General features: G+C 41.4%; 1 pseudogene across 1 annotated transcript; it reads left to right on the top strand.

The window, feature by feature from the left end:
- Positions 1-348: 348 nt before the first annotated feature.
- Positions 349-2,570, top strand: LOC306851735 (TRPM8 channel-associated factor homolog; annotated as a pseudogene). Its single transcript has 7 exons — positions 349-352; positions 462-642; positions 732-838; positions 963-1,157; positions 1,255-1,496; positions 1,900-2,235; positions 2,367-2,570. The product of its transcript is annotated as a TRPM8 channel-associated factor homolog (transcript).
- The last annotated feature ends 2,980 nt before the right edge of the window (positions 2,571-5,550 follow it).

Genomic DNA, 5,550 nt, shown 5'->3' with positions numbered 1-5,550 from the left:
ATAGTCTGGCGAGGTGGGGCCACGGGTTGGCACATTCCCGGTATGGACCTGCTGCTTCTTCATCCATTGTTTCATCCATGGTTTCGTCTCTTGTCTAAATCATTATCTGACCATGGAGTTGACTTTGGCGGAAAACTGAAAGTGATTGCTGATAGGCTGTCCCAATCAGTGGCGCCTGCACAATCCAATCACGTTTGAGAGGGAAACAACAAATTGAGGGTTTCCGAGATTTTTCTTTTTTCCTTTTTTTGTTTTTTAGAAGAAGTAACGGGTAGTCACTGTTATGGATAGAAATGTAGCGGAGTAAAGAGTACAATATTTGCCTCTCAAATGTACTTGAGTAAAGTCATGAGTACTCCCCAAAAATGATACTCGAGTAAAGTACAGATCCCTCAAAATTGTACTAAAGTACTGTACTCAAGTAAATGTACTCCGTTACTGTCCGGCTCTGGTTCTACAAGTGTGTAGTAACTGCCCTGTTCAAAGTGCCAAAGACCACCTGATGTATACAATTGTACATTGGCTCTGAAGTATACAAGGTGTCACCTGATCCTGACGCCCTTCTTCCATACATCATTAAGGACAGGCCTAGCTTGCCAACTGTGTCTAATGCAAGAGTTTGGATCAGTGCCAACACTGGAGGTACGAAAGATTTCCCACCAAATATTATTTCTGTTTAAGATTCAAAATACTTGAACACTATAAAATAAGAATGCAATTACTTGTTTCAGCTTGTGAAGAATGGATAAGCACAGGGTTATATCTTTCTCCTGGTATGAAGAGGTTCATAGCAGTACCTCCAGAGAAAATTGGCGGGCGATCAATCATGTCTATACATGTATCCAAAGCCCCAATCAAGGAATAGTTGCAGCATATAGTATACTTGTCATGATAGGTACAAATATTTTGCTCATAGGCTTCGAGAGCATGTTATTAACATGAGGGAATAACACTTTATGCAGGTGCAGCTTGGTTGCCAAACAGAAAATATTGGTGGAGCAAACTGAAATGGGCTCCTGTGTCCTGTGTCCATGGGCGATTGCAAGTCTGCAATCTATGGGGAGGGCTAGTCTACTTAATAGCACCTCCTCAAAGCAAAGTGGATGGGTTGGAAATTGTCGGGCAGGTCTGAGTTCAGGCTCCATACTTCAAGTCTGGTAAGAATTTTGAATGAGCATCACAGTGAGGTTTCTATTCAGAAAATGTACAGTTTTATGGTAAAACTTTTCTACACTAACTTGTTTCGTCCCTTAGGAGAGACCAGTGTAGATGACTGGGTAAACAGGATTCGTCAGGCACCCGCCCCCTGGGCAGAGCTTGAGTTTGAGAACATCATCATGACACTAGAATCAGAATATATAAGGAATCTGGACCACCCTGACGAGGTGGCTAAACTGTGGGACACCATAATGAGAAGCATAGCTGACCTGGCAGCAAGGCCTGCCAAGTTCCTCCGCAAAGAGCGGTTTGTTGCAGATGTTCAGAACTCTCACGGTGTAAGGGAACTGTTGTGTGTGTGTCATGTGTTCCTGCCTCTTGTGCCCATATTTGGTTTGTTTCCTGTCCTTGTCTCATGTCATTAGTAGTTTATTCGAATCCAGCCGTGTCTGTTAATTTACCTGTGTATTTATAGTCCTGTCTGTGTTGTGCCATTTTGTCTGGTCTACTCGTTACTCCCCGGTGTTCCTGTCAGCGTCTGCCTTGCCTTGTCCTGCCCTGATGTCCTAGTAAAGTATGTTTTTGAGTTACATCCTCGTATGCGTGTTCCTTGTTCCTCCCTGCTGTGTGCACCGTGACACACGGTTGGTGGTACTATTAAATACTCTCAGTATCGTTGTTAGAATAAAGAAGCATCACTATTACAACAGAATCATGCTATTAAAATGAATTAAACTCGGTTTCGTGCATGCTGGATATCCCATCATGATGCACTCCAACTCTGCCCCAGCTCTAGTAAATGTAAAGGAAGCCTATAAAAGTGGTATTTGGGGATCCATTCACGAGCTGGGTCATAACCAGCAGCGTGGAGTTTGGGAGTTTCCTCCACACACCACTGAGTGCACTTGCAACCTGTGGTCAGTGTACGTACATGAGGAAGTGCTGGGTATAAATAGGTCAAATGCTCATCCAGCCATGACTCTAGAAAACCGTCAGACTCGTACCAATATGTATTGCAGTGGCGGTAAGGATTTAAAAAGCTGGAGTATGTGGACAGCGCTCGAGACATACATGTAGGTGTGAACAGACTGCATAAAATTTAATATTTGTTTATATAATTGTTATGAAAAATATAATTATGTAAATATAAAATAATATATTTATACCTATTTTTTCTCATCTTCCATCAACACATCTTTTTTTTCCAGCTTCAGGAAAAATTTGGCTGGGACGCTTTCAGGAAAGTTTTTACTGCCTACCATGATATGAACGGAGTACCAAATGACAAAGCAGGCAAGATGAATCTATATGCTGAGACCTTCTCCAAGGTGGTCAACGTGAATCTTTGCCCTTTCTTCAAAGCGTGGGGTTATTGGACAGAACTGAATGAGCTGTCTTTAAATGAACAATGATATTTTTGGCAGTTACACTAATTACACTAAGTGCAAATAATGATAAATTCTGTTTACACTAAAATAGCAGCATTTTCTTTAGCAACAGGCATGTAAATAGTAGTTAGGTGGCAGATATTTATACTTCAATACTGTAGTACATTATAAAACAGTATGCAGTAACACATTGAGTGTAAATTATCATACATTTTATTTGATGAACGCCACTTTATTGGGCAAAAACCTACCTACAGCTAAGCACACTGTATTTTTAATGAGGCGTTTAATCTCCACTTTTCAAATGTTTCCTTAATTTTTTATTGAAAATAAAAGCATTTCTGATCTGGTATGTGCTGGGAAAAGGAGTTGCACGAGTTTGTCAAAAGGTAGGATCGCTCGCATCAACAGCACACATCTCGTGTCACTTGCTTACTGCGCCCCACTGATTCTATAGGTATTCACGGGTCTTTTGCAGTGCTGTTTATCGCAGCCAGGCATTGGTGTGCGGAGTTTATGTACAAAGCCTCTGACAACAAATTGGTTTGTCTTTAGAGTAAATACACTCCATTTCTTTTTAGAGCTGCTTGACAGCGGAATTTAATTCTGGTTGCTTAATTGAAATATTAAGTTTATTTATACATTTTATTTTTATATTATATTACTGCATTATTAATATTATTATGTAATATCTTTGAAACATTGTATAAAGCCCTATTGAGATAAAGGTGCATCACGTCATTTGACTTGATCGGAAAAGTGCCGTAGAGGTTAAAGTACAATTTATGTCCTACTAATGATATTGTTTTTAAGTGCACAGTGATAGTTTGTAGTTTACATGTATATGTATATACATACATATACAAGTGTAACATTTATAAATACTATTCCCCGCCTCCAGTTCAGTGTACTTGAGTTATATTTAGCAGATTCTGGCAAATATAGTAGGTCAACCGGGTATTTCATGCATACAGAAAATTTGCATACTATGCGCAACATACATACTGCATGCTGCAGAAATAGTAAGAGTAGTATGATAGTATGGCATTTCGAACACATGTGGTCATGCTGTCTGGTGGCCATTTTGAAAGATGTCTAAAAACTTTCACCAAAAGAGGAGCACTTTAAATGTGCATTTTTTAGATGTTTAAGCCTTTATTTGGGGTAAATTTCACTACTTACTGTAAAATTACGAGATTAATGTTCAGACTTTTGCATATTATAACCTGAAACTTGGATATGGGAAATAATTTAATTAGATCCAAAAGTTAATTTTAGCAACATAGCGCAGATGCTACAGAACACAGTTAGTTGACTAGCTGTGTAAAATTGTGTGCTCACGCTAACATATTACTTCACAGGCATTACTGCAATCATTACTGCAGGCATTACAGCGATGTCACAAACAACAACAACCTTAACAACAGGAGGATGGAGGACGTTGTGATCGGAGCTGTGTTTTTGTTGTGTCTCGCGGGTTTCACAACGGGGATGTATCCAAGATGGCGCCGATGATGGCAGCTATTGTGCATTGCTCTTCAGTGTTTATATTGTTTTTGTTTGTTTTTCCTGTTTTTTGTTTTTCAAATAAAATCAGTTATACCAGGGATGATCTGCTGAACATTCGGCAGAACACACCACAAAATCTTCTACCAGTTTTTGATTTTTCGGACGTTTTGCTGGACATTGTAGTTGGCGGAGCCGTAGCTCTGGTCAAACGCTTCAGGAGGAGGCGCAGACGGGGGAAGAGAGCCGGAGCGCTCGTGAAACTTCGTCAGCGCGGATTTCGAACGCCGTTGCCTAGCATTCATCTGGCAAATCTCCGCTCTCTACCCAACAACACGGACAAACTCCTTCTGCTCTCCCAGACAAACAAGGATTTTTCTAACTCTGCTGCTCTGTGTTTCACGGAAGCCTGGCTGAATGGCGACATACCGAACAGCGCGATTCAACTGCCTAATTACCAGCTGATCAGAGCAGATGGGGACACGGAATCAACGGGAAATCGCGCGGCGGCGGGACGTGCTTTTACATCAATGAGAGGTGGTGTACAGATGTAACTGTGTTAAAGAAGATGTGTTGTTCAGATCTAGAAACGCTCTTCATTAACTGCAAGCCGTTCTATTCGCCGTGGGAGTTCTGCTCGTTCATTCTCGTGAGTGTCTACATTCCACCGCAAGCGCACGTGAACACAGCTCTACAGAAACTCGCTGATCTGATCACAGAGAGTGAGCAACAACACCCGGACTCTGTTTTAATCATTCTCGGGGACTTTAATAAAGCAAATCTCTCCCGTGAACTGCCAAAATACAGACAGCACATCACATGTCCCACCAGAGACAGTAATATATTCACTGTTACACAACAATAAAGGACGCATATCACTCTGTTCCAAGAGCAGCTTTAGGACTCTCTGATCACTGTTTGGTTCATCTTAAGTCTGCAAAGCCTGTATTAAGATCTGTTAAAAGATGGACTAACGAAACAGAGCGGGATCTACAAGCCTGTTTCGACCTGACTGATTGGACTGTTTTTGAAGCTGCTGCAAATGATCTGGATGAGCTCACAGAGACTGTAACATCTTATATCAGTTTCTGTGAGGACATGTGCATTCCTACCAGGACTCATCTATCCTACAACAATGACAAACCATGGTTCACTGCCAAACTCAGACAGCTCCGTCAGGCTAAAGAAGATGCTCACAGAAAGGGGGATAAAGTCTTGTACAAATAGGCCAAATACACACTGGAAAAGGAGATCAGAGTGGCAAAGAGGAATTATTCTGACAAGCTCAGGAAAAAATTATCTTCCAGTGATCCTGCTTCAGTGTGGATAGGAATGAAGGACATCACCAGCTATAAGACACCATCCCCCAGCACTCTGGAGAATCAACACCTGGTAGACTACTTAAACGAGTTCTTTTGTCGTTTTGAACGATCACCCAACACCCGCCCAGAACACCTCTTCACACAACCATTCACACCAGCAACCACTCTCTCCCCCA

Source organism: Barbus barbus (assembly GCF_936440315.1).
Source record: "Barbus barbus genome assembly, chromosome: 31".
Lineage (NCBI taxonomy): Eukaryota > Metazoa > Chordata > Actinopteri > Cypriniformes > Cyprinidae > Barbus > Barbus barbus.
This window is presented reverse-complemented; position numbering and strand designations above follow the sequence as displayed.